We start from the raw sequence: 10,328 nt of genomic DNA on the forward strand, positions 1-10,328 counted from the left end.
GGTTCCCAAGACTCCTTTCAGTATGGGGCCTAACAAGAGAGGTAAAATGCCTCCACGTTGCACTAACATCTTCTTTTTTTGACGAATGGGAATTTTCTTTTGAACCATTTTCCGAAGAACGTGACGATGTTTGCCTAAGCATTGTTTCTGGTGTTTGGACAAAGGGATCGTGCCTTTCAAAACGTTCAAACAACATTCGCACACGGTATCGATGACCTCTTTGGAGGCCGTTTGAATGAGTTTTTTTCGCAGGGTTGGAGAAGCTTTGGACAGGACAGATAACATGTCCCCATGTTTGACTAAACGTGGTGGCAGTCCTTTCCTTTTCTTTCCTTGGGGTTTTCTGGAGGGTGACATCTTTGAGTCTTCAGGAGCACCAAAAAAAACACTGATACCCTACTTGGTCACAGGCTTTTTTTATACTGGAACGCGTCGCCACTGATTGTCTTTACGTCGTATCAGTTTGAGGACAGGCATGACACGTCGTGCAGGGGTACGCAACGGACTAAATCGAGCCAGTTCTTGCTTGGACAAATCCAGTAAACTTTGTAACATGCCCGATCTTTCATGGACTTTGATTTTGGGAGAAGGTACTTTGTGAGCAGCAGCCACTGCCACTAAATTGGAGGGTCCTGCTACTGGGGAAGTTCTTTTGGGGGTCATCAACGGAGAAGTTCTTGGTGTGATTAACGTCTCCAAGTACTCTTCAGTTCCTGGTGTCATCAACGGAGAAGTGGACAAACGTGAGGATGCCGGAGACGCAGTCACTGCCGTGGCAGATCGTGGTTTGCGAGTGTAAGGTTGCGTCCTAGCCGAAGTGCCTCTCTTGCGACTAGTTTTCTTCTGTGGACTTTTCTTTTTCTGGGGACTTTTTTCTGTTTCTTTTTCTGGGGGCTTCTTTTCTTTTTCCGGGGTGGTGTCTGGTAAGAGGAAGGTCCTGCCACTGGAGAAGTTCTCTTTGGGGACCTGGTCTTTTTCTTCTTCTTGGGGCTTCGTTGGACGTTTGTCTTGGGGACAACTTTGGGGGCATTAGGATCCCATCTTAAGAGTGAGCGAATGATGACCCCTCCTAGAGTACCGCTCCCTCCAGGTTTCAAAATGATTTGTTTTTTGGTTTGAGTATCGATGCGGGGATCAGCCAGTTGGACCAAAGCGACTTTGTTTCGATCGAAAAAGCGTTTGGTTTGATGAGGAATCTGAATGATTCCTTGGAGTAATTGACGTGCCGTCACCGTGAACCATCGTAAGACTTCTTTGAGACTAGCTTCTAAGACACGAGCTCGTGTTTGTGGATTTTTTTCTCGACTGCTGCCATACAAGGCACGAATCAATTTGACGGGAAGATGAGACTGAAGGGACGTCATGTTCGCACTGTGAGTGAGACAGACGAAAAAGGGTCTGAGGTTTTTATAGATTTTTTTATGGGGAGTGAAATGAAGTCGAGGACGGAGACGTGTACAGGACAGGCCCTCCGTCTTGGCACCAGTGGTGAAACAAGTGGGTACGAAATCGCAAATCCTCGGGGGTGGTAGGTTTCAAATCGACGAGTAAATAGGCGTGTGGCATTTGAGTGGCATCTTCGTAGGCCTGAGTCAGCCAAGGTGTTCCTAACTGTTTGGCTAAGACTTGCACTTGCGATTTATCTCGAGGACTTTTAAACAAGACCACGTAATGCGCATTGAGACTGATGGTGCGATGGGCTTTACTTTGTTGAAACAAATTTTGGGTGATGTAAACGACACTGGCATTACGGTGATGCCCTTTGCGCGTGAACCACAATTTAATTTCTTCTTCGTCTTCTCCTAACATGTCGTCGAAAATGACCAAATGGGTTTGACGGGAGTCAGAGACGATGCTGTCGTCTTCTTTAGGAATGCCTTCCACAAACACGATGGAATCACCTTGACTTTCTCGCAAGAGGTTGTACGCCGATTGCCACTCTTTGTAACACTACACGATCCGTTGAGGTGGCCGATCGATCAAATGATGTTTATGTTCGATCAAACGTTTGACGAATTCGGTTTTGCCTGAATCGCTAGGTCCAATGAGCATGTTAAAGGGATGGCGAAGATACAAAGCCTCCCAACTGGCACGATCTAAGTGTTCGTCGATGACTTTGACAGTAAAGGAAGAGGGAGCAGAGACAGCAGAGGTAGCCATTGTGTCAGAAATGTCACTTGTGACACGAAAATAAACAAGACAAGAGTTTATATACTTTTTTCAGAACACGTTTATTGAATGTTTTTTTTTTTCAAACATGAATACGAAAGACAAAAATACATAAAAGCCATAGGCTTAAGTACAAGAATAAAAGGCACATAATAACCATGAACGTGGAATAAAAACAAGTGTCTGTACAACATGTTTTGGGTAATGTTCTAACCAGTTCTATAGTAGGGGGTAAGGTCACACAAGTGTCCTCCCGAAAGGGTCTTTCAGGTCTGTCTACGACAGTCCTGTCCTGGGTGACGGGTTCTTCTGGCACCGTCACTAACACGGGTTGAAAAGTAACTTTTTTCCTTGAACAACTCTCGTGCATACTGAGCCACCTCTTGGGTCCAAGCCTCAAAACCTAATTCTTTCCAGGCACGGACATCTGTCCAATGGGGATGTAAGTCACAAGCTACACACACATCGTCATACACGTCTTGGGTAGCTAAAAGTTGACGAATCTTTTTTTCCTGTTGAGGTCGAGAAGTATCCAGATGAAAACGCAAGGCTTTGAGCAAAAGGAGTTTTTCGTGACCATTTAAGGCCATGGAGGTGGTAAGTACTGATCGTAAAGAGTCCACAAAGAATCGGCTGGTAAACGAAATCCCAGAAAACAAGTCACTAAGACACACACGAATTGTCGTCCCAAATTGAATGGATACAGTTCTTGTAATAATCGATGGTAATGATCCACGGTTTGAATATGGTCATTGAGTTCCTTCCACGGAATCTGTTGAATGATATGTGACATAATCCGTGGCATGGCAACTTGATTTTATAGTGTCTTTGTTTCGGAAGCAATAAATGTAATTTCTAACCAAACACGTTCGTTCTCCAGTAGGGAATTTAAATGTTACATACCGTAATTGAAACGTCAGAGTTTGTCTAGATGTTTCGTCTTTTTCTAAGCAGATTCCATGTAACAAATGTTGGTAATACTTTAACTCGTCTTCCTCAATACGTTGCAGTAAGTGAATCTCGAAGTAACCAAAATTACGAACGTCTGGTCCATCATCATCCATAAACTGAAAGTGTTCAACAAGGTCTGACCACTGAAAAAATTTCTGACGAATCAGTCCTCTTATACCATTCAGGTACCAGTGGTTAAAGATCTGGTGACGTAACGGATGCAATTGTTCTTTACGTTTGACTTGTATTTTCACCAGCTCTCGGTAAATCCTTTCTCTCAACTCCTCAGGCAAGCCCAAAATGTTCTCTTGTAAAGTATCCATAAGTATATACACTGTTTTTGGAATCGTTGGGTGGTGGCCAATAGCCTCGTTTAACTTTGTGCCTAATGTAATATCAACTCATAATCAGTCTTCTTGTACTTTGGAACATAGCATAATTTAAAAACGCACGAATCACTCTGAGTTTGCGTTTCACTTGTATTTTGATCAGTTCTCGGTAAATGCGTTCTCTCAACTCCACAGGCAAAGCACGAATGTTCTCTAACAAAGTATCCATGAATAGGTCATACTAAATCCTCTTTGGTCTGACACAAGAAATGTACTGTTTGCACAAACATGGTTTTACTTCAGTGTCGAATTTAAATCGTTCAGTCACTAATCTACACATTACAATTCGTTCAGAAGTTTCCTCTTTCACTAAGTTGACATTGTGTTCAAGATGTTGGTAATTCGTTAACTCTTCCTCTGGAATTCGATGCAGTACGTTTACAATGATGCATCTAGAATCGTCCATACCAAACCAATCCTTTTTAAAACTAGAGGATCGTTCATCAATGTCTGTCCGATGGAACACTTTCAATTGAATCAATCCTTGTATAGCCTTCAGGTACCAGTGGTTCAAACACCGGTGACGTAACGGATGCAATTGTTCTTTATGTTTCACTTGTATTTTGACCAGCTCTCGGTAAATGCGTTCTCTCAACTCCACAGGCAAAGCACGAATGTTCTCTTGTAAAGTATCCATGAACAGAATATTATGTTAAGAAGTTACTTCAATGTCTCGGTCCCACTAAGGGTAAGTAATGACAATTCGGTGACCATCGAGCATGTTCTACGTAGGCCGAATCTTGCGGTTCCCAGTGGTGAAGTGACACACCGCAACTGAAGCACTTGACTTTATCTCCTTCGCCCAAGTAGAAAAATCCGGCTCTGGCTAATTCTTCGGGGGTCGGTCCTCCCAGATACTTAGGCCATTTTCCTTTGAACGATTGAAGACGATTTTCAAAGTCGCAGTATTCCGACAAACGCACAGGAAACGAATATTCGTCTTTCACAGGTTCGTTTCGATAAGGGTTGGATGACAGGAACAGGAGTTTGCTCAAGGCTGGATGACATCCGTAAGGGGGTAGACGTGAAGGTGAACATTCCCCTTTAAAACGAAACCCAGTAAAATGTCCAAGAGGACGAGCGGCATCGCTTTCGCATCCCTCAGGTTTGACACGCACAGCATCACTTTCCATGATAGGGGTAGTGACACTAAAGTTCCCATGATGCTTTACGCCATCGCTCAGGTCACAATGTACAGCATCGTATCCATCGCAAGGCTCACAATCGCATTCCACTTCCGAAGCCCCACACTTGAATTGTGCCTTTCTAAACAACTTGTTTTGTGTTTCTCTGAAAGTATTCATCTTGTTCGCTCGGTCTTGGTAGTCACAATGAACTATCGATCTTGCCTAGGGTTTCCTTTTTATATACAGACCAATACCGACGTGTCCATACGGCAACGTAAAGTGATTGGGAAGTCGCACTCGCTTCTGGTACACGATTTGATAGACTTTTTCCAAGGGCCGACTGACGATGTGGTGAGTGGGTAAACGTACAATCTTGTTGGGTTGGTAAGTGGTCACTTTAAAGTTTGCATCCTCTCCCGAATGCAAGACTTCTTTCACTACCCCAAAGTTCACCACTTGACTGGTACGATAATTCAGAGTCAGTCCTTTCACTTTGCACGTCGTGTTCACTTCTCCTTGTTTGTCCCGGTATTCGTAGCCGTAATTTTTGGGACCACCACTGACGAAACTTAGAATCTTGTCGTCGGGATGCTCGTCTGTCCAGGCTCCTAAACGGTCTCCTTCGATGTCAGGGTGATGTTGAATCGGGTGATGGATGTAAATGCAACTGTCCGTGTCAAAGTACAGGACACGTTCCCCTAACATTTCTAAAGCTTCGTACAATTTTAAGCGAGCATGGGCTGTCACGTAAGCCGCAATGATGACATTTCCAAAAGGGTCGTCTTGTAAAAAGTCCAGATCTTCTTCGTAATTGACCAAGATCAAATTCTCTCGAACGACGTCCACGTGTTTCATGTATTTGGTTTTGTCGTGAATCATCTGGAAGTAGCGGGAAGGTTCTGTCAAATATTCCGTCTTGGGTAAACACGGTCGTTGTGCCATTTTACCCCACAAGCAATTTAACATCACTTTGGCAAACGATCGCCTGCCTTCGTTTTTCTCGATGTGGTCTAAAGTGATGCCTTCTTGTTCCCGGTATTTCTCTTTGAATTGTATTTGGTCTTCGGGAGGGTGACACCAGGAAGGATAGCCGCTGGCTTCTTGCTTCAGTTTCAAAAAGGCATCCACGTAGTCAGCGAAAATGCCTTTCTGACTGGGATCACCCTTGTGGTATTGTTGTGTCTTGGGAAAGTGACAAATTTCGTACACTTCTAACAGTTGGTATCCCATGTCCAGAGCTTTGAACAATTCTACGCTGACCCAGGTTCCCGTCAAGGCACGTTCTTCCTGGCTCTGATGACAAGGCTGGTCTTGGTTGCACGTTTCGGCACAAGTACGGCACAAGGGAAACATCAGTTTGCCTTGACAATGGTGAGGTAAGACGGGATGGTATAGGTTCGTGGGAGGCAAAACTTTACACTTGATCAAGCCTTCGTATTGTCGAATGTTTTTCAGGTCGATGTGTTCCGTCAGCAATTGTGGGTGCCCTACAGGAAAGCGACAATATTTGCACACGTAGGGATACAGCGAACACACGTTCAAGTATTTGATTTCTTCTCCTTTCTCTTCGTCGGCTTGGTACAGCAAACAGGTGGCATTGGTCCTTCCTCCGTACAAACTATCCCTCGGGTTCAGCGGGTCCATGAACTGGTAACTTTCCACGAGGCGTTTAAACTCGGGATCGGTTTTCATACGGTGATCGTACTCGTGTTCCCACATTTCCACCACTTGGTATCCTTGCTGTTCCAACTTTAGGCGCCGCTGACAAGTGTCCTGGTACAAGTCTTCCATGGTTCGTTGCAAAAACTGATTTTTAGTGTCACGGTCAGGGTAACAGACGGGACAGCCGTGAAATAAGCAACCGTTAAACTCGTACACGATCTTGGGGTTTTCTAAGTCTCAGCCATCGACCGAATACGTTCCGATGGTCTTTTCGCCCCCTCCGTTGCGGGCATGCTGAATCCATTTGTCTTCCTTGTCGCACAAGTAATGTAACCAGCGTAGGGCTTTGACCGAGTATTGACGCTTGACATAGTGGGTCGTTTGAGGGCTGATGACAGCTACGGTGTTTTCAGGCATGAATCGTTGTCGATACACTAAGGAACACGCTTTGGCAATGGTGCAAGCTTCTTTCAAAGGATCGACCCCTCCGTGTTCCATGAACAGTTCTCGAAATTTTCCACAGCAACGTCGTAAAATGTCCACGTCGGAACGACAATACTTTAGCATTTCTTCCTGAAAGTCGAAAGGGTCCGAGGCGTGAGCCTGGTACCAAGCGTAGAAAGCGTCTCGTTGTTCGGTACGCATGTTGTCGGGGTCGTAATAGTGAGCCTCAGGCAAATGGGGTAGAACGGCGTGTTGATTGGCTTCCGTATTGAAAAAGTGAGGAAAGTACCCTTTAGCCATTTCTGTCATTCCAAACGTTTTAGGCATTCGACTCAAAGGCATGGCCAAATAGCTCATCGAATCTTTAAACTGTACTTGTTCCACTTGCATGAAAATGATTTTGGCTCCGTTCAAAGTCACTTTAGGACGTTCGGTGCCTTGTTCCGTATAGTATCTGAGAAGAAACTGTCCATCGTATCCGGAAAAATTGTGAGCCATAACCGTGGCATGACGATGACAATCTCCGTAACGTTCGATGTCCTCTTGGCTCCACGTCTTGTCGATGGGGTCTAAAACCCATTGGGCAAAATCGGCTAGCGTGTTCGGTCCCCGAAAGATTTTTTCACGCCCTCCGGGAATCTTGCTGCAGTGAGGGCAATGACTGAAGATAGGTTCTTGAATGCACTTCTCGCACGCTCGATGAGCTACGCAAAAATTAGGAATGTGAATGCCGATCTCTTGCATGCATTCGAAATCAAAAAAGATGAAATTGCCTTTCTTCTTGTGACCGTCCTTTTTCTCTGGTGGGGGTTGGTATTTTTGCACGTAACATTCGTGTTCCAAGTCCACGATGTGATGACAAATGTGACATTTTTTCTTTCCTCGACATACGTGTGCCTTGGTACTATTGGTACGTGTGCCTTGTCTACACGTAGGGCACAATCTCAGCAGTTGACAAGCGCATTTCTTCTGTGAACCTTGCGTCTTCAAATGTTGTTGGTAACAGGTAGGGCTGACAAACGTGCGCAGACAAGTCGAACAAGGCACTGGTTCTTCGCTCAGACAGGGTGGAGAGGTCAAAGATCCTGAGCATTTCCATCCACAATGTTTGTGTTGCTCTCGATTGTTATAACCATAATCACATTTCTCACAGTAATAACCGTATCCCAGGAATCCAGTAATACTGGTAATGGTATCGAAATGGTCATCGTGATAATAAACATGAATGTATTTTCCGTCCTTAAAATCTTGGCCTCGAAACAACAGAGGTCCGCGCATTTCTTGAGGGTGCACTTTCAAGGTGTAGCGTGGAGCTAGGACATCTTGCAATTTTTGCATTTCAGGAATGCCACAGGGTGTGTCTTTGGACAGGCCAGCTTGTTGCAACAGGAGTTCTGCTTCGTTTCGTTGTTTGGCTCGATGGGAACGTTGAATAGTGTTCCAGGTTCTTTTCCATTCTACCGTGCCGTTCTTGTTGGCATAGGTTCGTCCCACCACGATGGCACGGGCTAAACACATCTGGTCATGAGGGTTGTTAATTCGGACGAGACTTGTTTTGGTGTTGCGAAGGTCGTCCACCAATAACATCTTTTTGCGTCCTGTCCCTTGAGGAGGAGAGACGTGGGTCATGTCCAGTGTGGCTTTTCCATCGGTGATGTCAAACTGGTCATTAGATTGTTGTACGTGTTGAATCTTGTCCATGACTTTGGAAGCGGTCAATTCTGCAGGGGTGCTAAACTCGATCCAAACAGGGGATTTCAAACCGTCGTGTTGTATGGAAAGTCTCAAGCGATCGTCTTCTTTGGGTTGACATTGTCGCTTGAGTGAGGTGAGCAAAGAATCCCACACCCCAGTGATAAACACTTCTGCTTTCTCTAACGGCACTTCAACCTTGAAATCTTTAAACTTCACCGTGTATTTGTAAGCCGTGGTTCTAAATTTTCTAGAGGAACGCTTTTCCGTCTCTCGAATGGAATAGTATTTTTCAGGGTTGAGTAAGGGTGGTGAACTTGGTTTAGAGGGTTCAAATTCTGGTTCACTCATGTCCTCTTCAAAATCACTGGCATGAATTTGTGCCAAGATTTCAGCCCTGGTACGAGGCGATAGATCACGTTTCTGCCTCTTACTTTCTTCTTCTTTCTTCTCGAATGAATAGGATCGTTTCATCTTGAGTGGAAAAAGTCAAATGACTCAAGTTTAAACACCATAGACTAATTTATAGTCATGGCAGACCAGCGTATATAAAGGTGTGAGTCTTGTCCTTTCACTATTCATTTCACTCTCAAGCCGAGCACAATGATGGAAGAGACTACCCAGATGGAACATTTCGTCAGAGCTTTGCGAGGGGTCATTAGAAAATTCTCTTCAGACCAGCCCACGGACTACTCTCCTTCCTTTCGAGATAAAAGTCAAGATACTTGCTATATCTGTCAGAAGAAAGGGCATTGGTCTTCAGAGTGTCCAGACCGTCAAAAAAGAACAAAAACAGGGGTTAAAAGAGACAAAAGTCAAGATACCTGTTATTATTGTAAAGAAAAAGGACATTGGTCTCCAGATTGCCCAAAAAAGAAACAAGAGGAATCAGAAGAAAAGAGGAATTCTTCAGAAGAAGAGAGGGATTCTTCAGAGGAAGAGAGGGATTCTTCTGAGGAAGAAAGAAGACAGGTGAAGGAAAAGAAACAGGAGAAAAAAAGAAGAAGGGAAGAAAGCGAGTAGGAGGAAGAAGAAGAGGAAAAGAGTGTGACGGTGAAAAAATTCAAAAAACAGAGAGACTAAACAAGGAGACAGAAGAAGTCAATGAACTTTAATTAAAGTGTTATGTTGTAAATTGTGAATTGGATTGTAACAATGGATTAAAGAATAAATGAATGATATAAGGTAAGTGTCTTTGAGTTTTGATTTTAAAATAAGAAGCTACACTCACGCACTCATACACAGACACGTACTATAAGGGTAAAATGGGTGGGGTTTTTTAGTTATTGGCAAATTGAAATTGTATTTCTTTTCGAGAAATGTGGGTGGCCCTGAAAAGGGCCTTTGGTTTTTGATGTAGGGGTGAGTTTAAGCAATCAACTTTAACTGTCTTAAGCCTTTGCCACGGCCAAGGCCTACTTCTGGACTGCGTAATGTTGATGATGATGATTGGGTTGAAATCACTAAGGGTGGTACGGTAGGCTTAGTCACAGGGTTGACGTGTTTAGCTCGGGAAGGTCGTATTCTCTTCGGTCGTAATGAAGAAGTCTGATACATTTGTTTCAGACTTCTTAACTCCGCTAAAATGTCCAACAGTAGCGTGACCGTTTGATTTTCACCCTCTTGTTTCTTTGCTGCTACTTCTTGCTGTTGTTGCTGTTGTTTTTTTCTTACCTCTTCTTCTTGCTGCTGTTGCTGTAGGAGAAAAGCTTGTTCCGCTTCCTTTTGTTGTTGTATAAATTTCTCCAATTCTTCTTTCTGTCTCTGTCTAAAATTCTCCACTTGCGGTAATGAAGAAGGTAACGAAGGTTCCGGAACAAATTCTTGCGAGGTAAGAAGATCCACAAAATCCCAATTCACCTCTTCTGAAAGTAAGTCCGGGTTCCCTTGGTCA

The sequence above is a fragment of the Sinohyriopsis cumingii genome, chromosome 1 (assembly GCF_028554795.1).
Source record: "Sinohyriopsis cumingii isolate HCF-2022 chromosome 1, ASM2855479v2, whole genome shotgun sequence".
Classification (NCBI taxonomy): domain Eukaryota; kingdom Metazoa; phylum Mollusca; class Bivalvia; order Unionida; family Unionidae; genus Sinohyriopsis; species Sinohyriopsis cumingii.